The 25,868-nt window shown below is 42.4% G+C and overlaps 1 long non-coding RNA gene across 1 annotated transcript; it reads left to right on the top strand.

Moving 5' to 3' along the window:
- LOC110257708 lies at nucleotides 8,457-23,219 on the top strand. Its single transcript, XR_002340614.1, has 4 exons — nucleotides 8,457-8,810; nucleotides 15,845-15,949; nucleotides 22,334-22,402; nucleotides 22,817-23,219. It is a non-coding gene; the product is annotated as an uncharacterized LOC110257708 (long non-coding RNA).

The raw sequence follows: 25,868 nt of genomic DNA, 5'->3' as shown, positions 1-25,868 counted from the left end.
GTAGGCACCCTTTAACGAGTTGAAATACAAGAGATCTGTGGCTAATAGCACGACTTAAAAAAAATAGTTTTAAATACCCAAGGAAATGTGAGAAGTTGGGTTTCTTCATCTATTCTTCATTCAGGTCGTTTTCCCTCTTAAAATTCAGCCCCCTGCTAAGTTTCAAATCGCGAGGGGCACGAACCACTTGTGGAAATTAACCCTTGTCTCATAAGTCCCATCACTCCCTTAAAATAACGCGGATGGCATCTCCTCTTGTTCTCGTGCAACCCATCATGTAAACCTGGTTTCACTTAAATAAACAGGCAACTTACAGGGCGGAACAGTTTCTCGGCCAGTCACTGGCAATGCGTTTCTTGGAAAATCTTCTGAAAAGTGTGTCAGAAAAAGTAGCGGACTTGAGCCCAACACCGACCAGGACGGACACCTACTCTTCCCTCAGTCCCTGGGAGCGACACACTTCTTCCACGGAAAAATGTTACTTCTCTAGGGATACATTCCGGGGAGCCCAGCCCCTGTCGGCAGCGCACTCAATCTCACCTGACCAAGCAGACCTTCTTGCCGCCACGTAAATGCCGGGGAAAGGGAGAAGGAACGGGCGGCCCTCCGCTCTCCTGCCCGCCGAGCCCTCGGGCCACAGGGACCCGCTTCCAGGCCTACCGACGGGGAAGCCCGAAGGGTTATCTACCTGGACGCTCTCCCTACTGGCGCCTGGGCACCGAGCACTCGGGCGGCGGTACAATCCCAGCGCCCACGCGCAGCCAGCCTCGCCTAAACGCCAGACCCCGGCCCGGCCCACGCGCCTCCCCGAGCCGGCCGGGCTGCAGCCACCGTCGGCCTACGTTGCACGCCGGGCACCGGCTACCCAGACGCCGGTGGACCGGGAAGGTCCCCTGGGCCAGAAAGGCTGCCGGACGGAGCCCAGCGTCGCCCCGCGTCAGGGAAAGACAACGAAGGAGGCGGAGGGGACCCACCTGGCGGAGGCCACGCGCTGGCGTGAAACACCGGGCCGGCTCCCATCTTCGCGCGGGGGCCGGCGGGACTCGACTGCACCCCCCGCCCACGCCTGCCGTAAAGCAGCGCCGGCTGGCGCCCGGATAGACCCCACCCCTCCCCCCGTCGTCCGCGTCTCCTCGGAGACGCCCCGGAGAAGATGCGCTGCGCCGGGAGAGGAAGGAGGGGTTGGGAACCCGTTCCTCGGGTTGGCTCCGCCCAGGGGCGGGGTGGGACCGCCTCAGTTGGTCCCAGGGGCAGGGAGGTGGGAGAGGTGAGCTCGACAATGTCGGGGTGGCAGCCTCTCCTCGTTTGCCCTCTCTCCTCTGAGAACCTGTTAGTCCAGCTTGCGGGGGTCGCGGCCGGCAAGAAAACAAATGATGAATGTGAAGGAACAGTAACACGGAATTTTTACCATTCACCAGTCGCAAAACTGTTTAGAGGGAAAAAGTTTAAGTAAGTACACTTTCCAACGATGTTTCAAGTCTGTGTCATTCATATGCTTGAGCTTATCAATACTTGAAGTGCTGCCTCCTCAGGTGAGAGGCAGATTCCCAAGAGCAGACCCTCCCTGCGCCCCGTCACCTCCCGTTCTCTGCCAAGGACCTGCCAGGGGGCGAGCGCCTCTTAAGCGCTGCTTCCCCCGGCGTCGTGCTGGGTCCCAAAGAGTCACAGCAACTCGCAGGTTTCTTCTCTTGCCTGACGGGGGCCTTGGTTTATTTTTCCCTCTTGAATAAAGGAACGCGCTTCTCTAGCGAAATAAGGTTCACATGATGGACACACGTGTAGCAATAGAGAGGACCGGAAAGGTAACAGGTGATGCCGCCGCTCAGAGATGAGGCGTGTTCCACTGGGGTTTGTAACCGCCCAGCACCTGGCTCCCGGCGGAGGGGCGGAGAGAGGGAGAGGGATTCGAATGAAGATCTTTAGAAACGATTGTCTCTAGGTAGGTCACCGGGTAACCGACAGCTGTTTTGGCCACTAAAGCAATCCACTGTGAAGACGCTTTTGTTAATTCTTTATTTCCATTAGCAAATGTAATCCTTGCTTGCTTATTTTGTAAGAAAAAAACATCTTCACGAATACAGAAGTATTTCAAGGGAGACCTGAAGTCACCCCTGACTCCTCGGACTTCCGCCCCCACGGAGCTCCCCCAACAGAGGACCTGCCCAAGCCCAGGCCCCCCAAGACCACCTGCCTTCTGGCTACTCCCAGTCTAGGCTCAGGCGCAGGCGCAGGCTCAGACTCGCACCTCCCCCCGCCTTCTCACCCATCCCCTGCTCTTTGAGCAGAGGTGGTGGGAATCTCCAGGGCAGGAGGGAGGAGGTCGGTGAGGACCCTGAGCCTGCCTGGCTTAGTCCTAGTCAGGCAGCTGCCTTTGTGCATTTCAGGTCAGCACAGGAAATCTCACCAAACCCAGCTGCCTTCAAAGTCCTGGGGAGTGAAGGGCGCTGTTCATGCTCTGCCATGACTTGCCCACCTTGTTGAGGGTGGAGAGTGAAGAGAGCTTCCACTTCCTCCACAGGTGGAATTTCCTGGCCAGTCCCTGGGCTCTGGATCCCAGCTGCCCCTCTGGATTCCTCTGCATCTTTCTTTTTGGACACGCAGAGGAATCCAGAGGTAGTGGCTGTTTCTCCAGGCAGAGAGCAAAGTCAAAGCTTTTTTTCTGTCTCCAACCCCCGGATGGACATAGATTCACTAACTACCTGTTGTGCCCGGAAATTGAGGTGCAAAGGGGCTAAGTGGTTTTGCAGATGTGAACCAGGATTGGTCCACGCACGTGGTGGTGGTGGGGCTGCTCTCACGCCACAAATCCATTGCTCTCCCCTTGCAAATGCCCACTGAGTTCAACTCAAGATGTTCAGCATCGCTAGGCATTAGAGAAATCAACATCAGAATCACAAGGGATGCCACTTCACATCTACCACGACAGCTACAATTTTTAAAAAGTTGGAAAATAACAAGTGTAATAAGGATGTGGAGAAACGGAACCCCTCATACCTGCCGGGGGGGGGGGGGATGTAAAATGGTTCGGATACGGTGGAAAGTGGTTTGACACTTCCACCAAAAGGTAGACCTAGACTGACCACCTGATTAGCAGTTCTACTCCTAGACCTATGTCCCAGAGAACTGAAACGTTCAAACAACAACTTGTATGTGAATATTCATGGCAGCATGGTTCATAGAGCTGAAACAGGGAAACCGCTCAAATATCCATCGACTGATGAATTTTCAAATAAAACACGCTGTACCCGTATCTTGGACTTTTGTTTAGCCATAATGTGGCAGGAAGTACTGATGCATGCTTAAACATGGACAGACCTGGAAAACGTTGATACATGAAAAGAGCTAGACAACCAAAGAACACACATGGTAAGATCTCATTCCCATGAGATCCCCAGAACAAGCAAGTCTGTGGAGATAGAAAATCAGTTCTTCCTTGCCAGGAGCTAGTGGGTGGGGAACGTTGCAGGGAAAACTTTTCCTCCACCGTCTTAGGTTCCAGTGGCTAGGGACCTGAAAATCAGCTCACAGTAAATTAACAGGAGAGAAGTTTATGTTCCACGTAGGAGTTCTCAGATGAAGAGGCTCCCTGAACAGCTAGAGAGAGGGGTTTACATACCAGCTTCACAAGGGGGCTGGTGGATTAGGACTTCAAAGCGTGGAAGGGTCTGATGAGGCTTGTTTATACAGCCTCTTGGAATGTTCTGGTGTCCAGGATCAGGCCTCCCTGATTAGAGACACCCCGGTCCCGTGGGCGGGGTTGTGGCAGCTGTCTCTTACAAAGCTCTGCTTTAGTCTGATAAGGGAAGTTCAGAGAAGATTTATTCTGCCTCTGTTGTAGCTCAGGTGTTTTCACTTTGAAGTCATCTTTCTACCATTCAGGTGAGTTGTCAGTCCCATCAGGAGAATGGGGAACGACTGATGATAAGTGTGGACTTTCTCTTTGGGGTGATGGAAGTGTCCTAAAATTTATTGTGGTCATGGATCCACACCTTAATGAATATACTAAAAATCAGTTTCTCGTACATTTTAATCCTGTGCGTTATATGGTGTGTGAATAGCATATCGTAAATAAAAAAGTAAGCCAAACACATAAAGTTAATAAAACTAAAGTAAAAGATAGATGGGAAGTTTCATAATGTGGGTGAATCGAGGCGAGACTACTACAACCCACGGGTCAGTTTTTACACCAAAGAGGTGGGAGACGGCAGGTGAAAGAGATATCATGTGGATTCTGATATGATGTAATTGGAGTACAAAGCATCAAGGATAAAATGTTCTTGCTAAAATACCTGAGCCTGAATCTAGCCAGGTCCACAGATCTCACCACAGGAAATTCTGTTTCCAAGGGAGCATGTTCATGACAGGATGCGTACAAGAAATACAGCATGTGAATAATTCTATGGGACAAAACCCCTACTCTTTTCATCAAAGGAATGGCAGAGAAGGGGGGAGGGGCTGCTATTGATGAAAAGAGACAGGACTAAGGCCTATTTCAGCTGTGTAAGATACTTGTTTGGATCCTAAAAAGAACGAATTAAAGAGAGATGTTGAGGTCAAATAGGTACATTGGACATGGATGCTTTCATGTGGCATTAGGGTTTTAACTGTAAATTTTGTTTGATGTAATGATGATATTTCGGTAATATATTTGTTGCAGTTTATGTCATGGTAGAGTATGTAGAGGAAATAACTTCTTTGGATTTATGCATGAATTTGTATGATATCAGGGATAGTCCTTGAAATGTGCTAGGAAAAAAAAACATGAAACTTAATTGGGCCAGATGTTGATTGTCGAAGCTACTTGATTGACATAGAGAATTTTTGTTATATTGTTCTGTCGGCTTTGTTCGAAATGATCCATGATAAAGAGCTAAAAAATATCCACAAAATCAACTATTCTAACCAAAGCTAATAAAGTTATCATATTCTGAGTATGTCATTGAGAAATATGTGTGCAAATATCAACCAATAAGAGCTGATTATGGTTGCATTTACAGAGCTGTAGTTGGTTGTCTCCAGTTAGGACTGGAAATAGGTGATTCTTGTTTTCAGACCTGTATAGTTATTCAACAGCTTAGTTACAGTGTAGGGTATCTATTTTTAATTATATCTTTGATGAGAATGTAAATATGGGGGGAGGAATTCTGAAAGACACACACTGTGCAATTAACAGGGAATGGCATGACCATTAAGGCTGGTGGCCAAATCGGACTTTCCTCATTTGCTGAGCACCCACTATGTGCCAGATACTGTTCCTCAGGCTGGAAATACAGACACGAGAGAGACAAGAAAGACCCTGCTCACATTCCAGTGGTGGAGACGGAAATGCAACCGTGATAAGATACAAGCATCTGGATCCATCATGATGCGTGCGTGCAGCACACTTAGGCAGGGAAGGGGAACAGGGCATGGGGAGGGGGAGGGATCCACACCTTCAGGTACTCTGTACAGCGGAAGCCTCACCCAACAGGGGACATCAAGGCCTGAAGGAAGTGATGAGGTGGGGTGATCTGGGGGATGATCCTGTGAGGATCACGTCCTGTGGGCCTCTTTCTCATGTCACAGGGTTAAGTCATTTGGACAGCGACACATAGGTGTTCACCTTCCCGTTTTGGAGCAGGAGGTGCAGTGATGTATTTTGTCAGTAGGGAGCTGGTCAATTTAGGGCCGGGATTTACCTTGGTGATTTACATCATATGCATATACGAAGACCTTTGCCACTCTGAATAAATCGAGGCTCCAGCCGTGCATACTAAGTGTGCGCTCCTACAAAATGGATCTTTTTGGAAGAAGAGTATAGATTGGTCCAAACAGAATATCTTAAGTGGCTCGTCCAGTTTTGTTAAGTTGTTGACAGCTACGTGGGTGACAGTGCTGAACTAGACCCCAGACCCCAGCTGTCACTTGCCCCTTGTGCTGGGACACCCATCCCTCATTGGAATGAATCAGTTAGAAGTGGGAGCACGTTTCTGTGCCCGTGGCTATAGGGTTAAGAGGTTATTTATTTCACTCATCTCTGGGTCAGTAGTTTTGGTCAGCAGAAAGGCTGATCAGTATCTCTGAGCACCAGCCTAAATCCCAGCAGATCACAGTATGAAGCGCCTAAATGGTCACAGTGGCTTACATCACAATGGGGTGGCCAGTATGAAAGTCCAGACCACTGTTTAGGCCTAGCCTTACTTCTCCTGAGGGTAGGCAGTGGCTGGCTGGGTTTCTTTGTATAGAGCTAGAAAAAGACGGGTGTTTTTCTTTCTTTCTTTCTGTCACGCTGAATTCTTCCGCAGGGAAATTAATTTGTGTCTGTGGCAAAGGTAGTCAACAATTCTCTCCTTTTGCAGGTCCCAGTTTGTTAAGGAAATCGAAGGGTGTGATCAACAGCTCGTGCACTGCCGTGCTGCGAACCCAGAGTTCAGGCACTGACGTGGCGCTTCTGATGGGTAGGTACGTGATGTAACCCTCACTTGTGCTTTGATTCTGTTACCCGCTTCCACACAATGGGCTCCCCGCTCAAGGCAGGTGCCTCACTGAATTTCCCGTGTTAGTGTCTGGTTGGCACTGTGTCTGTCCATCTATATTCAGTTGCTGTAATTGTTTACTGTGACGATCAGGAGAGTTCTTGCCCATGCGATTGCGTTATCAGCCTACTTGGTGAGCTCCGATACCCCTGAGCTCAGTTTAGCTCAAAGCCCAGAAAAGCCTTTGTTTTAACTAGAGCCGATTCTGCACATCTGAGAGGTGTGGCACATAACTCCCGGGCATGTTTGGGGTTTTAATCCAGTTTATACTGGTGCCGTGGAGGGTACGGTCTTAATGCTCAAGACTGAGCCAAGGCAGGGCTCTTTCATTAACCTGAGACCTTTAAAAACTACCAAAGTAGCCTGGTACTTTGATATCCCTAGAGGTAGGACAGAATTTCAGGTGATCCTCTTTGTCCCCCTGGATTGCTGTGGAAAGGACCTTCTGTCATCCTGCATTGGAATCTCTGAAGGAAGATGCGAAACTTCCCTTGCGAAAGGTACTTTGCTCTTAGAGCACCTCCTACTTAAGCTGTTTTATTTATACCTAATTGAAGTCTCTGTGGGGAAGGATCAAGCGTAAACTCAGTGGTCATTGCTTTACAAGAGGACTAGAGCCGTTAAATGCCAGAATGCCCATTCTCTGTTATTCTTCTGCTCTACAGCACAGGGTGGGCTCTGAGCCAAACTGAAAGACAAATAGCTTACTATTGTTTACGATGTGTGTGTGAGAGAGAGATTTTAATAGGAATCCTTACATAGGTGATTTATAAACGTATACAAGGTTGACGAGGGGGTCACGAGGGGCTGTTTTCCCGTAGTTGTACTGGCTGATCACCTCTTAGGGACCGTATCATTGGCACACTCTCCTGGTGATGTGGGCGAGGGGGTCAGGGTTCAGCAGACACTGGCTTCGTGTGCTGTGTGCCAGTTCTTAGGATGACTGTGTCCTGTGAAGCAGCAGTTGGGGCAGGGAGAGATGAGGAGACCAGTGAGAGCCATTTATGACCTCATCAACCTGCCACCTCTGATTTTGAACAAATCCTTTTACTTCTTCAGGTTTCAATATCTCTGACTGAACTAACTTATGGGTCAAAGGAATGAGAAGTTCCTACATTTGTATGGCCAAGGTGTTTTTCGAGAAGCTGATGTACAGTGCAGAAATTTTTAAAAACGGACATTATGCACATACAGTCGCAAATTAGGAATATAGTTGAGAGAAGTTAACCTGCCCTATTTAATGAGTACAATTTGATATTGACATATATTAATATTTGATAAATGATTACTGCAGTCAAGGTAAGGAACACATCCATTACACCATGTTTCTTGTTCTCTCAGCTTATGTTGTACTGAAAACTACTTTGTTGCTCTACAGTGAACCTTTGGTTATTTATCTCATGCTTAATTAGGGATAATTTATTATTAAGTATATTTCATATGTATTATGAAACTTGTACCTAGAAGGTTTGAATGTTCCTGAGAAGTTCCTTTCCTTATGTACTTGATATTTTCTGCCCTAGAAAATGTTACTTAAGTAAAATCTTTCAAAGGAATCTTGAATTATAGAGTATTATTATATATATATATTTTTTTTGGAGTGTAGTTGACTTACAATGTTGTATTAGTTTCAGGTGTACAGCAAAGTGGATCCATTATACATATAAATATATCAATTCTTTTTTCCCATATAGGTTATTATGAACTACGGAGTAGATTTTCCTATGCTGTTCATCCTAGGTTCTTGTTCATCATCTATTTTATACAGTAGTGTGTATATGTTATTCCCACCATCCCATTCCTCCCTCCCTGCCATGGTTGCTCCTTAGCAGACTTTTTTTTGGCCACCCCCATGGCATGCAGAAGTCCCAAGGCCAGGGATTGAACCCAAACCACAGCAGTAACAACACTGGATGCTTACCCACTAAGCCACCAGAGAACTCCAGCATACTGCTATAACCCGACTTTTGGTTTTCTTTTGTTTCCTACTTGTATTTTCCCTTGCTGATGAACTTTATCAATATTTTTAAAAATCCTGTTGTAATACATGAATTTACATGACCCACGTCACATCCTCTTTAGAAGTAGACAGTCTATGTAACTGACCACACTACTACCTTAGTTATTTATTAGCAGAGGAAGGCAGTACAAACAATGAATATTACTCCCTGTTGAAAACACTGTCTCTGACCATTTTAGAGCACATGAAGGAAGAGTGGACTCAAGCTCGGCCTGGCTTACCAGGTTTCTTGACTGTGATGATCTACAAGAGCAGGTCTGCGTCTTACATACACTGTAAGCAAATATTCAGTTGCACATCTGTGAAGGTTTTAAAGCCAAGGCTAGTTTATTATGCCTTCAGACATTTCACATTTCTCCCTGACATAGAGTATTATTATATATCCTATTGCTGCTTTTGGTTTAGGGTCATTCTGAATCTTATCATTGTAAATGTGGAGTCTTTGGCACATTTCCACCCATAATGAATCATAAAAGAAAAAATTTTCAGTTGTATAATCATAAAAGTTGAAAAGTATTTGGAATCCCTTGAAAATGGTGAGAATGTAGTCAGAGTATATTCATGGATACTTGGTTATGGTCCTCGACAAACCTAGTGTGACATTCATTAGGTAAGGTAAGAATATATAGTAGCTTATGCTCTACATGTGTGCAGGTCAATTTTTCTTCAGTGGCAATTAACAAAAGTGATAGTCAGCACAGTAAAATTATAGGCTGGCAGCCACCTTTTGCCTGAAGGACCTGATATAATAGTCTCTAATGGCTTGTATTTAACCTTAAGTGTTTCTTTTATGGCTGGGCAAAAGTTGAGGAAATTGTTTAACAGCAATGGAAATTTCCAAAAACGTAAGGCTTATTAGCTATTTGATATAATTATTTTACTCAATGTATTCACCTTACATATACTCTCCTTTCTCTTTTGTGAGACTTTTAAAAGATGTTTTCTACAGTTGTGCAGGCTTCACATTTCTGGATCCATATACGCATATATTGATTTACTGGTAGATATTCATTTTTTGGTAGCATGATAGAGAAGCACAGTAAACAAGTGAGATGTCTATCAGTTGAGATGTAGCTAAAGAAATATATGATACAGCCTTAACAAACTATGAAATGTGCATGTGGGTTTCTTTGTGAACATAGATTTTCATTTATATTGAGGTATAATTTACCTATTGTAAAATTCACTTTCAAAGTGTACAAAATTGGGGAGTTCCCGTCATGGCTCAGCAGAAATGAATCTGACTGGTGTCCATGAGGATGCAGGTGCGATCCCTGGCCTCACTCAGTGGGTTAAGGATCTGGCATTGCTGTGAGCTGTGGTGTAGGTCACAGACACAACTTGGATCCCGCATTGCTGTGGCTGTGGTATAGGCCGGCAGCTATAGCTCTGATTCAACCCTCAACCTGGGAACTTCCATATGCTGCTGGTGCGGCCCTAAAAAGACAAAAAAAAAAGTGTACAAAATTGGGTTTTAATGAATGTTTATAGTCATGTAACCACTATCATAAACAAGATATAGAATATTTCTATGACCCCATAAAGTTCTCTGCTTCCTTTGTAGTCAGTGATCCCACTCTCTTTCTAGCCTTTGGTACAACTACTGATGTAATTTCTGTTCATGTAGTTCTGTCTTTTTTTTTAAAGTCATATACATGGAATCATAAAGTAATGGTCATTTTGTTTCCGGCTTCTTTCACTTAGCACAATGCTTTTGAGATTCACCCATGGTATTGCATGTATCAGTGGTTCATTCATTTTTATTGTTGAGGAGCATTCTGTATTGTAAAGATATAAGAAAATTTGTAGTTGCTGGACATTTGAATTGTTTCCATGATTTGTTGTTCCTGAAAATCTTTACAGTAGAACTTTATATCTTCGTATGGATTTTAGTTACAGTCTAGAATCTTTCTATTCAACCTAAAGGATTTCCTTTAGCATTTCTTGTAGGGCAGATTTAGTGGTAATGAACTCCCTCAGTTTTTGTTTACCTTGGAATGTGTTCATTTCTAATTTTTTCTGTGTGTGTATGCTTTTTATGACCACACTTGCAGCATATGGAGGTTCCCAGGCTAGGGGTCTAATTGGAGCTGCAGCCACCAGCCTATGCCAAAGCCACAGCAACGCAGGATCTGAGTTGCATCTGCGACCTACACCACAGCTCATGGCAACGCCGGATCCTTAACCCACTGAGCAAAGCCAAGGATCAAACCTGCGTCCTCATGGATGCTAGTCAGATTTGTTAACCACTGAGCCACGACAGGAACTCTGCTCTAATTTTCGAAGGACAAATTTTTACAGATATAGAATTTTTGGTAGATAGTTTTTTCTTTCAACAACTTAAACATATCATCCCACTGCCTTTCAGTTTACTAGATTTCCACAGGCAAACCCGATAATCTTATCCCTTGTCTAAGTGACAAGTTGCTTTTCTCTTGCTGCTTTCAAGATTCTGCCATTGACTTTAGATAGTTTAATCATAATGTATCTCTGTATGATTTTCTTTTGTTTTATCCTACTTCAAAGTTCATTAAACTTCTTGGATTTGTAGATTAAAAACCTTTTATCAAATTTGGGTAATTTTCAGCCATCATTTCTTCAAATAACTTCTCTGCCTTTTTAGCTTGCTCTTTTTCTGGAACTGCCGTAATACATATATTCGTCTACTTAATCATGTCCCATAAGTCCTTTAACTTCTGTTCACTTTATTCTTTTTTACTTCTATTCTTCGAATTCTGTCATTCATTTTTTCCTAATAAAATAAGGTTGCTATAATCTATTGTTCATTCCTTATCACTTTAATAAATGAGGAAGAAAAACACTAGCTTTTTATATTAAAGTGGTAAATGAAAGAAAATTAGATTGCTCGAAGAATATAGTTAGAAACAAGCAACCTAAACAAATCCCCATTTGTTTCCTTCACATTTCACTTCCTTCCAAAAGGTAGTTCCTTATAGAACTGTAAAGTAGTTACCTAGTTCTATCTGCTGTGGTCTCTAAAGTCACTCTTCTTGATTGCAACAAAATGATATAACCTCTCCTTTCTCTTTCTCTCTTTGGTTAGAGTGACCTCACTTGTCTTCTTTAAATTTTCTAATTAAAAAAATTCAAATGATAGTGCTACTTCATGCAGACTTGCTGAAATTTGAGTTTGCCTTTTCTTTCCATGTGAGTAACTTACATAAATGCCTTTGAACAAATGCCAGCTTTATTTATTTATTTATTTATTTTGTCTTTTGTTGTTGTTGTTGTTGCTATTTCTTGGGCCGCTCCCGCGGCATATGGAGGTTTCCCAGGCTAGGGGTTGAATCGGAGCTGTAGCCACCGGCCTACGCCAGAGCCACAGCAACGCGGGATCCGAGCCGCATCTGCAACCTACACCACAGCTCACGGCAACGCCGGATCGTTAACCCACTGAGCAAGGGCAGGGACCGAACCCGCAACCTCATGGTTCCTAGTCGGATTCGTTAACCACTGCGCCACGACGGGAACTCCCAGCTTTATTAATATTTTAAAGGTACTTATACTTAGCTTTTCTTTCATGAAAGCAAAGCTGCAATTATATTAGACTCTACCAAAAGTTTCATTCCTTTTTCTCCTAGGTTCTGTGAAACATCAGTATAATATTTCTTTCCTATTATGGGAGAAGCAAAATTTAAAAGCTCTCTGTTACATAAAGTGCTTAGATGTTCTATCTCTTCAGAGTTTTTTGTTTTTTTTTCTTTTTCTTTTTAGAGCTGCACATGTGGCACATGGAACTTCCCAGGCTAGGGAGTCAAATCGGAGCTGCAGCTACTGGCCTACACCATAATGCCAGACCTGAGCCACATCTCCCACCTACACTGCAGCTCGTGGCAATGCCAGATCATTTAACCCACTGAGCAAGGCCAGGAATTGAACCCTCATCCTCATAGACACTATGTTGGGTTCTTAACTCTCTGAGGTACAACAGGAATTCCTCTCTAGAGTTTGACATCTTGGAGATAACCAATTTATCCATTGTTCCAGGAATTATAGAATATCACTGAAGTAACTTAAGGATTTTTTTTTTCCTGCCAGAAAAAATTCTAAGAGCATGAATATAAAATGTTTATGTGAAGATGTCAGGTTTTGGTCAAAGAAATTGCATGCTTTTTTGATTAACAGATCGTTATGCATCTAATATATGCGTTCTTGCATATATTATACTTCCTCATTTTAAGTAGCGTGTTAAAAATTCACTTTGAGAATCTTAGAATCCACTTAGTTTTGGGCTTGCATTGTCACCAGATACCATAAGAATAGAGCAAATGATGATTATGTATCTGCCCCAGCTTTCTGTAATTGTATATTTTGAAAAATAACAAAGAAATTTTAGTGCTTGATGATGTATTCTCATCACCAACATTTAAAATTGAAAGAGTTCCCATCATGGCACAGTGGAAATGAATCTGACTGGCATCCATGAGGACGCACGTTCGATCCCTGGCCTTGCTCAGTGGGTTAAGGATCCAGCATTGCTATGAGCTGTGGTGTAGCTCGGATCCCATGTTGCTGTGGCTGTGGTGTAGGCCAGCAGCTACAGCTCCGATTCAACCCCTAGCCTGGGAAACTCCATATGCTGTGGGGGCAGCCCTAAAAAGACAAAAATAAATAAATAAAATTAAAATTAAAGCATGTATGTTCTCCCAGTGGCTACCCGCATGCTTCCTCGCCCCCCTTTTTGAGTCATTTAAAGTAGTAGAATAAAATCGTTAAAAGAAGTCATAAAAAAATCTTAGCTTTGTCATTAATTGGCTGTGGCTTCAAGTATGTCATTTATACTCCTTGAATCTTAGCTTCTTCATTATTAACAGGAGAGGATAAAATTAATGGATTTCTAAGACTTCTAGTTCACATATTACAGATTTATGAGATTCTGATTCTATGTGTGGTTACAGATTGTTTAGCTAATTTAAGTTTCAGGCAGGAAGATTGAGTGCCTCTCTGCAAATGTACTAATAAACCATTATAGAAAGAAATTGTGGACATTGTGCTTGTGCAGGCACAAGCTAAAAAAAATGTGGAGAAGGTAACTTTAGGAAGGGGGATGAGACTATGGATTCAGAGAAGTCAATGCGGATACTAATCAAGTTGAACAATCTAGACTGTAGGACCTCCATCTTCTCAGTGAACTTAGCAACAAAGTTCATTTACTGTCCATGAAAGCTCTTTGGTGGGTTTGAAGTTTAAATAGACTAGAAAAGACATTGTAGGATGTTTTCCAGGACTCAGACAGGGATGAATAAAAGAATTATTAAGTAGTATTTCAGGTTTGACACCAAACACTATCATTATCCAGTTTGCCCATCTGCTCTTTCCTCAAACTTGGATATGACTTTTTATAATTTCTAAAGTTAAATATACTCTGTGGATTAATATTTAGTAACGATGAAATTAGTTTTCAGGGTTTTACAAACTCTAAAGCCAATTCTAGATAGGAAGTAAACAGAAGTAGCATCATTTGGATGGGTATATAACCTTCTAAAATGACCTGAAGTGACATTGGCAACAAAGGTCAAATAAGATATAAATATTATCTTTCTACTCTCTCTACTTGAGCAGTGTTCATTCTACAACTTCAGGCTTGTTCGGATCTGTTTAGAGTCCTGACTGAGGTAGGGGCCAGGACAAGATATAACAGATGGATGTCCACCATTCAGATGATCTGACTTAGCACTGCATTTTAACTTCTCACATACCTACTTTTAACATTTTATACAAGTGTTTTGGTTAGCCATCTCAAGGAAAATGCATTTTTGATGTGCAATTTTGTAGAACACCTCTTTTTGCATGCCAAACAATTCAGTGTGTTAGAAAGATTCTAGTTTGTATTAATGTGCATCAATTTGAACATTCTATAAGTGCAATCTCTTCAAGGTTAAATATAGTTAAGAAGTTGAACTGCTCGAGAACTTTATTTATTTATTTTTGACCATGCCTACAGCATGCAGAAGTTCCTGGGCCAGGGATCAAACCTGCACCACAGCTGTAACCAGAGCCACAGCAGTGATAATGCCAGATCCTTAACCCATTGAGCTACCAGGGAACTCCTTAAGAACGTTATAAAAAAATAGACTTTTTTTTTAAGTACTTAGATGTCTCTTATACCCTCTCACCTCCCAGTTAATAGATTGAATTAATGTGATTCATTTGTTACAATTGATGAGCCAATTTAATACCTTATTTTTAACTAAAGTCCATAGTGTGCATTATGGTTCATTCTTCATATTGTACATTCTATAGGTTTTAACAAATATATCTAAAAATCTTGCCTTAAATATGTGCCTAAAAATCTATGCTCCACTTATTTATCCCTCTCTGCCAAACCCTGAACTCCTCACAACCGCTGGCCTTTGAACTGTCTGAATACAATTGCCTTTTCTAGAACATTATATAGTTGGAATCCTCCAGTATGTAGCTTTTTCAGTTTGGTTTCTTTCACTTAGCAGTATGTATTTAAGGTTTCTCCTTGTCTTTTTTACTTTTTTGGCCTTCATAGCTCATTTTTCTTTTTCTTTTTTTTTCTTTTTTTTTTTTTTTGGTGTGTCTTTTTGTCTTTTTAGGGCCACACCCATGGCATATGGAGGTTCCCAGGCTAGGGGTCGAATAGGAGCTGTAGCCACCGGCCTACAGCCATGGCCACAGCCACAGCCACGCCAGATCCAAGTTGCGTCTGTGACCTACAGCACAGTTTATGGCAACGCCAGATCCTTAACCCACTGAGCGAGGCCAGGGATCGAACCTGCAACCTTATGGTTCCTAGTTGGATTTGTTTCCTCTGTGCCACGATGGGAACTCCCAATAGCTCATTTCTTTTAATCGGTGATTTCTCTTGGTTTCTTTTAATCCATGTATGGATGTACCACAGCTTATCCATGCATCTATTGGCAGACATATTTTTTAGGTTTCATTTTCTAATTCATTAAACTTAAATATATGGTATGAAACATTTAAAAACCATACTAATTTTTAAGATCTACATTTCAACATCTAAACGTTAAACATGCTCATGATAAATCAAGAAAAACTCCTTGGTCCACTCATTTTTTTTCTCTTTTCTTTTTTTTCCCAAGAGTGAAAATGAGTTTATTTGCTTTTGGTTAGAGACATATTTCATTATTACCACCACTAGCACTAGCTCTACTCCCACATGGGTATTTAATTGTCATGAAAATATCATGACTTAGGGTCTGAGATTTAATGCTCTATTTATTTCATACGTAATATTGTTCAAAGCTTTCATGAAATAATATTATTAAGTGAACATTTATGGTGGTGATCATTGTAGGAAAATGAAGAATTCAGAACTCAATTCTAAACTTAAGCCAAGGTGCAAAAGAAGGAAGAAAAGATCAAGGAACTCAGAACAGAATTCCAGCAAAACTGAACCCAGGTATTGAAGCTATGTGTGTATGTATGTGTGTGTGTATATATATATATAGTGTCATGATACAATAAGTTCTATGGTAGAAAATGTGACCAGTAGCAGACTTTCTGGCAAATTAGCAGTTAGTTTAAAATCAACATTTTAGTCTAGTTGAGTTTAAAAAGCTCTACAGATTTGATTTGGTAAGACAATAAACCATTATCAAATATGGAAAAGACTCAGGCATTAGTTTCTTAAACTACCCTGAATATTTTGTGATAGAACATATCACACAAGCAAAACTGCTTTTGAGAGGAAGTTTTCATGATGATGTGAATACTTAAGTCCATGGTGTTTCCTTTCAAAAAGAAAATTCTCATCTTAATGATTTCTTAAAGCCCTCTGTAGATCTCTGAGAACCTGGACTGCCATAATTTAAAAATCTATAAACATTATATATCCACCTTTGACAAAAGCTCTCATATATACCTAAAAATTTTCAATGTCTAAACTGTACACTGATCAAGTACCGTCCTCAATAAGTGTTTGTTTCTTAAATTGGTCTGTTTCCACATTCTACTAAAAAGTAATGTTAAAAGTCACCAGTGAACTCCAAATGACCCAATCCCGTGGCCTTTCTATAAAATTTATAATTTCAACAAAGCTTTCCCTTTTTCCCATCCTTCTACTTCCTTTTTCACATCTCTGAGAAGTCAGTTACTACATTTTTGTACCTACCTATGGGGCCTTCTCCAAGGTTCTGTTCTCAGCTCTTGACAAATAATATGCATTCATGAGGAGATAGTCTGCTCTAATAGTAAGGGAAATAAATTAGGTGTGAGAACTGCATTAAAATCTTAGTCAAGTCTAATATCCAGCACAAATGAACATCTCCTCAGAAAAGAAAATCATGGACTTGGAGAAAAGACTTGTGGCTGCCTGATGGGAGGGGGAGGGAGTGGGAGGGATCAGACACTAAGTTGGGCTTATCAGACACAACTTAGAATAGATTTACAAGGAGATCCTGCTGAGTAGTATTGAGAACTTTGTCTAGATACTCATGTTCCAGCAGAACAAAGGGTGGGGAAAAAATGTAATTGTAATGTATACATGTAAGGATAACTTGATCCCCTTGCTGTACAGTGGGGAAAAAAAAAATCTTAGTCAAGGAGTTCCCACCATGGCATGGCGGGTTAAGAATCAGATTGCAACAGCTTGGATTGCTGCAGAGGCACAGGTTCAATCCTTGGCCCGGTGCAGCGGGTTAAAAGATCTAGTGTTGCGGCAGCTGGCCCCGGGGAACTTCCGTATACCATGGGTGTGGCTGTAAATTTTTTTTAAAAAATCTTACCTATGTTTCAGAGTTCCCATTGTGGCTCAGTGGTTAATGAACCCAACTAGTATCCATGAGGATGCAGGTTTGATCCTTGGCCTCGCTCAGTAGATTAAGGATCCAGCATTGCCATGAGCTGTGGTATAGATCACAGATGTGGCTTGGATCTGACCTTGCTGTGGCTGTGGCATAGGCCGGCGGCTACAGCTCCGATTCGACCCCTAGCTGGGAACCTCCATATGCTGTGGGTGTGGCCCTTAAAAGAAAAAATCTTACTCATGTTTCACACTACCTGTGTTAACTTTATTCAGTCACTTAAATCGCAGTTTCATTTTCATTGTCCACAAGAAGTGAGAAAAAACTTAGAAGGTGATAATAAGGATTAAAAGGGATAATACTTGTAAAAATTTTTGTAAGAATATATTACTATGCAAATGGATGTTAATTATGTTATTAAAAGACAGCTAGTTCATTGCTACTGAGACAGACTCGGTGTAAAGCTCGATTCCTCAAATCTATCCATATTTGAACCAATTTAGTCTTTTTCTTTTTTTTCTTTTTCGGCTGCCTCATGGCATATGGAGTTCCTGGGCCAAGGATCACATCTGAGCCGCAGCTGCAACCTATGCTGTAGCTGTAGCAATACTGAATCCTTAATACACAGTGGTGCTGGGCCAGGTATAGGACCTGCATCCCAGCATTCCAGAAACACCACCCATACCATTGAACCACTGTGGCAAGTCCTGAACCAACTTAGCCTTAACATGGCCAAGCCATATAGAATAATTTTTTGCATATGTTTATCATGAAATGTAACTTTCCATCATTTTGGGATCGTATTTCACAAAGCCTTTGATGAGAGTGCCAACTGTCCTAGCATTAGAGTGTTAGCAGAAGTAGTCATTGTGTAGTGTTTAAAATGCTTGTCAAATATCCAAGTTTTTGCATTATACTATGAAGTCTTTGAATGTTGACAAATGTATATCTCTTATAGATATACTATGTATATTACAGTATAATGTATAATCTATAAAAGGGAGTTTCTGGAGTTCCCATGTGGTACAGCAGAAACGAATCCAACTAGAAACCCTGAGGTTGTGGGTTCAATCCCTGGCCTTGCTCAGTGGGTTAAGGATCTGACATTGCCGTGAGCTGTGGTGTAGGTTGCAGACACGGCTCGGATCTGGTGTTGCTGTGGCTGTGGTGTAGGCTGGCAGCTACAGCTCCAATTAGACCCCTAGCCTGGGAAACCTCCATATGCCATGGGTGTGGCCCTCAAAAGACAAAAAATAAAAATAAAAGGAGTTCCTTCTGTGGCACAGTGGGTTAAGAATCTGACTGCACTGGCTCAGGTTGCTGTGGGGTGCAGGTTCAAGCCTTGGCCCAGCTGGGGCTTCAGATTCAATCCCTGGCCTGGGAACTTCCATATGCCATATGCCGGGTGTGGCCATAAAAAAAGTCTATGAAAACACAAATGTCTACTGTTATGAAGTGTTTACTGTATATCTTATTACAAGCATTTAAACATTGGATTATTTATATTATAGAACATGAGCCCTCAGATTGCTCGTGAATGTCAGGACCTCTTCTACCAGGTCTAAAGGCAGATAGAAAGATGATCATCCTCACTACCAGTTCCAGCGCCTCCTCTGACCAAAACACTTGCTCTTCTTCCTCTGACTTCTTTACCTAGAATAAGTGGTAAACCATCACCACCACCATCACCTTTGTTGGGAGGATCTCCTCCCCCAGGATTACCACCTGCTCTATCTTAATGGAATAAAGCATAAATGTATAAACTAGAACTCTATATATTGACTCTCAAACTGCATGACTTGATTCTCCTTTGAGAGAATCAACTCATCAAAGGGAAAACTTTAGAGTTTTTCGGTATGTTCTGGCCATTGGAGGTCATTAGTATATGAAAACTACATTGCTGTATGTAAAAATGATATGTTAGAGAATACGAAATTCATCTAGAAGGCAAAGAAGAATTTAAAAAGTGATGTAAAGATAATTGTATTAGTTTCCTAAGGCTGCAGTAATAAATCCCTACAAATAGGATGGCTTTAGAAAACAAACTTTTCTGTCAATTCTGAATGCTAGTAGTCTAAATTCAAGGTGTTGGCAGGGCCACACTCCCTCCAGAGACTGTTCCCTGCCTCTTCTAGCTCCTAATAGCTTTTGGCATTCGTTGGCTTGTGGCCACATCTCTCTCTGCTGCATATTCACACGGCCATCCCCTCTGTGTGTCTGTACCCTTCTCCTTTCTTTCTTTTTTTTTTTGCTATTTCTTGGGCCACTCCCACGGCATATGGAAGTTCCCAGGCTGGGGGTCTAATCGGAGCTGTAGCCACCTGCCTACGCAAGAGCCACAGCAACGCGGGATCCGAGCCGCATCTGCAACCTACACCACAGCTCACGGCAACGCCAGATTGTTAACCCACTGAGCAAGGGCAGGGACCGAACCCGCAACCTCATGGTTCCTAGTCGGATTCGTTAACCACTGCGCCACGACGGGAACTCCCTTCCTTTCTTTTAAAAGGATACATGTGACTGCATTTAGAGCCCTCCCAGATAATCCAGGATAAGCCCCTCCTCTTAAAGATCCTTAAGTTAATCACATCTTTTGCCATAAGGTAATATTCACAGGTTCTATGGATTAGAAAATGGACATGTCCTTTTGGAGACCACCATACATCCCACTACAATAATACAGGATATACATTCTTAAATTAAGAGCAATTTTGTTTCTTTTTACCATCTTTAACTTCAAGTCCTGTAACATTCTTAGGCATAAACATACTTTTTTTGTTATTGTGCTCTATTATCTTATTTATTTTTGTACTTAGAGAATGTTTCTCTTTATTTTTAAACTTTCATATAGTGTGGCATGAGTAACAACAGTCTGAGGTGAAAAAAACATAATTGCTTTTATTTAGGCCACGCCCACAACATGCAGACATTCCTGTCTAGCTCCTGATAACCACCATTCTACTTTCTGTTTGTATGAATAAGTACCTATTCTAAGTACCTCATGTAAGTGGAACCATATAATAGTTAATAATATTCGCCCTTTTTGTCTAGGTTACTTCACTTAGCATAAGTACTTATTCAAGCCTGGGGATGGGTGCTTCTGCCTGAGACTGGATATCATTTGCCTCTGAGCCATCACATTATGGTTTATTAAACAAATCTGAGAGTCAGCTTCTTGAGGATAAGGATGAATCAAACAGCCACATGGACCTTCTAATAAAATGAAACTGGAACACAAGTAAACATTTAAATATGAAACCAGAGACACCAGAAATCACTTATGGTAAGGTTCCAAATAGACAGCGGAAGGACCATATCCAAGATCAAATGTTATACAAACAAAAGGCAGCTGCCTTCATTTGGAGAGCCTACCAAAGGATATAGGCTTGGTGATAAGGGAATGTTCAAGTATAGGAACCCCAAAATAGCAAAAAGTATTCCTCTGGAATTTCATGTAGCCATTGGCCTGTATATGGTGGTCAGTGTACATGTCGAAACAGAGAGGGGGAAATGAATGTGGCAATTCACAAGGGATTGACCTGTATAAGAAGAGACTTCCTTGATAAAAGGGTCAACAGTGAAAGATATAAAAGTATATGTAAGCAAGTATGTGGCAGATAATATACTACAGGTGATTACAACTTCTCATATGATGTCATGCCATATGGAACCAGGCTCAGATAAGTCAGAAATGAAAACAGCCATGAATCATTGGTATTGGAATCATCGGTCTCAATTCTTCACTCTCTTGCCACATCCACACTGTTTGCCGTGTGACTTTACACTTTCTCTCCTGGGAGTTGGATTCTGTATTCCCTACCACCTATTGTTATATTGGCATTTGCCAGTGGAATCTGAGCAGAAATGACAACATGCCAGTTCTCAGCACTAGGATTTAGGAGACACCATCATTTTTCCACTTGCTCTCTTTAATTCTCTGCCATCACCATGCCTTGGTTAGCCTGCTGGGTCTAAGATAACAAGGGACACACGGAGCACACCCAGACCCAATGTGCAGCTTATAGCCTGGCCTCCCAGCTGATCCTATCCTAGCTCAAATCATGGAACCAACCACCAAGCAATCTGCAGATGTATGAGCAAAAAAGATGTTTACTGTCATTTACCACTGAAATTTAGTGATTTTCTCTAGGCCATAATTGCTACCTAACAACAGTATCACCAGGGTGCTCAGAAATATAGATAGAGAATTGAGAGGCAATACACAAAATGATTAGGAGGCCACATTTTGGGAGTCAGAATCTGGCTCTGCCACTTACTACCTGTGGGAACTTTGGAAAATCCCTTAAGTTTCCAGTGCCTCAGTTTCCTCATTTGTGAAATAGTGATGATAGTTTCATACCTCTTAGGATTACTGGGATGATTAATAGATATAAAGTATTAAGAATATGATCTCACACACAGAAATCACTATATTAAGTGTTTGTTTTGATTATGACTATTATTATCATCATCAGGGTTTGAAGAGCCTCCAGAATCTATACCTAACCCTTAAACCAGGCATAGATGTCATAGAGAATTGCCAAAAGATACCACAGAGATTTGATTGCAATGCATATCCTACCAAACACTGCATGAAAGTTCCCATTTATATACACCCTCACAACAAAAAGAATTTTAAATCTGTTTTTAACCATTGCCAATCTGATAGGGGAATGATCAGTGTTGGTTTTTGAAGATATGTCTATAAGCACTACCCAGATGAAATGTATATTTATGTATTTATAGTTTATATTTCCTTTTCTATGAAATTCATGATCATATCCATGGCCCCTCCCTTTTTTTTAATGGCTGTACCTGTGGCATATGGAAGTGCCCAGGCTAGGGACTGAATCAGAGCCACAGCTGCCAGCCTACACCATAGCCACAGAAATACCAGATCTGAGCTATGTCTGCAACCTACACCGTCAACCCACGGAGTGAGGCCATGGATTGAACCCATATCCTCATTGATACTAGTTGGATTCTTAACCTGTTGAGCCACAATGGGAACTCCCCAAACCTGATAATTATGTTTTATTCAGCAGACTTTCTGAGGACTTCAAGCCTGGGAGGAAGCCTCTTATATACCTCTGAGGGACTGTTCCAAAGAGGTAAGGGAGGAGCTGTGAGGTATGTAGGAGTTTTGCAGCAAAAATCAAGTAGTCAGGAACATTAAAAGATTATTGTTAATTAAAGGAAACTGGACATCTCAAGTTAATGAATTTAGAGCTCTTCTGTGTATGGGAACATGCTAGAGTCTGGGCTTATTGAAATCATTCAGATTATGTACCTGAGCTACCTAAGGACAGTAATCCTGTGCTTTCCCACCCTGAGTCTCCTCAGGGTGCACCATTGGGGGTGGCTGCAGTGGCTGAGGGCTTGGCAGCCAGCAGCCCATTTGTCCCCATCCTGAGTTCCCTCAGGGCTCACCATTGGGGGTGGGGGTAGTAGCTGATGGCTTGCTGGACGCAGCATCCTTTGTTTGCTAATAATGCAGGCAACATTTTTTTTTTTTTTATTCACAGCACCTCTCCCGTCTCCTGAGGATGTGGTAGTGGGGCTGAAAAGTCCCTAACTCTTAATCATAGCTTGGTCTTTCTAGTGACCAGCCCCTATCCAGGAGCTATTGAAGAGCCCACCCAGAGTTACTTCATCAGAACAAAAGATGTTCCTAGGGCTGTTATCAGTTAAAAATTTATAAGGGTTTTAGGAGTCCTGTGCCAGACTGAGGGCAGAGACTAATATATATTTTCTATTACCTTACACTACCTTTCAAAGAAACACATTTAGAAGAAATCCATAGGTTCTACATCAATGCCAGGGCAGCACAACTGGGCCAGGCAGAGATAATGGGACACAAAAAGGATTTTTTTTTTTTTGGTCTTTTTAGGGCAGCACCCACAGCATATGGAAGTTCCCAGGCTAGGGGTCGAATCAGAGCTACAGCTGCCAGCATACACTATAGCCACAGCAACGCAGGATCCGAGCCATGTCTGTGATCTATACCACAGCTCACGGTAATGCTGGATCCTTAACCCACTAAGCAAGGCCAGGGATCAGACCCACATACTCATGGATACTAGTCAGGTTTGTTACCGCTGAGCCAAGACGGGAACTCCACAGAAAGGAATTTTAACAAGCAGACTTTGCTAGGTTCCCCTCCATCTATCACACCTAATTTACTTAAAGTTACCTATGGTTGAGGCAGCATAATAATCCGGGTGGTTAGTGTAGGAACATGGGCTTCGATATATTCCCTGATTAATGTCCATGGTCTAAGATTTGTAAAAACTAATCAAGACAAACAGGCCTTGCTTGTTAGAAGACTAACTATTAAAAGTACATTTGTTTTACGTCAAGGTGGGAAATAACCCCTGACCTATACATTTAACTGTTAGCAAAAGAATATCAAGAGTGGCGACTCTTAAGTCTGGGGAAAGAAGAGCAAAAGAAACCATAAAACTTATGGGGCATATCCACCTCTAAGACCCCTACTGGACAAGGACTGATACAGGTAAACTGGGCAAGGCCAGTGGAAAAAAGAACTGATTATCTGGACCCCATGTTGGTACTCCTGTCTTTAAGAAATAAAAACCTCGTGGAACAATAGAAAAGGTGACTCTTCCTCCCCCTCCCCAGTGTCTGTGCTGGGAGGGAGCTATTTGCGCTCCTGTAATAAAGACTTTTGCTTGCTTGCTGCCTGTGTGTTCGTGAAGTTTGGTTCGGTTCCATGAACAAGAACCCAGATTCTGGTACCATCTTTCCGGTAACATTGGTGAGGGCTCCCTTCCTGGAACATTCTTTAGGCATTTAGGGGTAAGGTCAGAAGTTCTTCCTGAGTCATTTGATCCTTGATTGTCATCAGCTTGAAATAATCTACATGCCAAAGAGACATGTTGGGGTGGCACATTTTGTTCCCCTACAGAGGAAAGACCAACTTGACCTGCAGACCTCCTAACACTTGATAATTCTAGACTCCCAGCCTCAGCTCCAGCTGCAACTCCCCTTCTCAAGGCCTGCTCAGTTTCATTGCCCACAAAGGTGAACTCAGTATACTCTAATTCCTTTCTCAGCCATAGGCCAGGACCATCCTGACCTGGTTTCTGACTTGTTCCTGTTCTCTCCAATTTTTCTTGGGCTCAGTGTCCCCACTCCTGCCTGTGGACAGATTTGATTTATAAGATCAATACTCAATGCATCCAGCTCACTCCCATGGCTCCTGCATCTCCTTGGAACTCCACAATTCTCTCTGGCCTTTTGGGCCATAAATCTCAGCCATTTCATGCTTTGCTGCACCCTTGTAGGGGGCAGAAGAGGCTTAGGCCAGCAAAGACTGTTCCTGAAATCTACATGCTCATGTATTTTGCTCTCAGAACTGATGCCTGAATGTATCCCATCATGATTTCAAGACAAATACCCACACACATGGTCATACATAGTTAGGATTAAAGAGAACCTCAGCTTCAAGGTCAAGTCCAAATCCTCCCCAGATGAAGACTTTTATTTTCCTATTAAAGGCAGATGCTTTCCCAAGAGTTTAAAGTATTCCTGCATCTTGAAATAAGACTTTGTTACAATTTCATCCAAGCACCTGGAGCATGGTTCTGGCAGTGGGTTCCATAAGCCTACAGTTCAATTTTCTTCCTTCCTTTCTTCCTTCCTTCCTTTTTTGTACAGCTGCACCTGTGGCATATGGAAGTTTCCCAGGCAGGGGTTGAATTAGAGCTGCTGCTGCCAGCCTACCTCGCAGCCACGGCAATGCTGGATCTGAGCTGCATCTGTGACCTACATTGCAGCTTGTGGCAACAATGGATCCTTAACCCACTGAGTGAGGCCAAGGATGGAACCCACATCCTCACAGACTCTATGTCAGGTTCTTAACCCACTGAGCCACAATAGAAGTCTCGTTCAGTTTTAAATAAGCAAGTTGCATTATGAAATTTAGCCACTAGAGGGCAGGGCCTCTTCAATCTGAGTATAACATAACCTGCTCTGAATATCTCCAGACATATCTCCAGATCGGTCTCCAGTCTCCAGATCTATTTCGAGATATATCTATCTCCAGATATACCAGGGAGCTCCAGACAAACAAAGGAAGAGGAATTTACTAAGTTTTAGTGAAAGGAGATCTTCCCAAGCATATCTTTATCTTGATAATGATGTTAGCAAGCATAATTTTGATCATCTTGTTTCCACGTTGAACAAGTTTGTCCTCTTCGCATTCTGTCTTCACACATAAGAACTCTTTCAAGGTTCTGATATTTCAAGATGGCAGAGTAGGAGACATGGAGTGCACCTCTTCCCACAAATACGTCAGGAATCCATATAGAAATGGAGCAATCCTTACAGGATACCTACTGAACACTAACAGAAGACGACAAACACCTGAAAGGACAAGAGGGGTCTCCCCGTAACTAGGTAGGATGAAGGGAGAAAGAAAAAAGAATAGAGAATTGGAAGCAGGTCGGGACCTGCACCTCTGGGAGGGAGCTGAAGTCTCCACGTTATGGGGAGCCCCCTGACCAATGGGAAGATCAGCTGGGACAGGAAGGGAGCTCTGGAGGTTTGGAGGATATC

This window comes from Sus scrofa, chromosome X (assembly GCF_000003025.6).
Source record: "Sus scrofa isolate TJ Tabasco breed Duroc chromosome X, Sscrofa11.1, whole genome shotgun sequence".
Classification (NCBI taxonomy): domain Eukaryota; kingdom Metazoa; phylum Chordata; class Mammalia; order Artiodactyla; family Suidae; genus Sus; species Sus scrofa.
The sequence above is the reverse complement of the archived record's forward strand: the minus strand, read 5'-3'. Positions and strand labels throughout refer to the sequence as shown.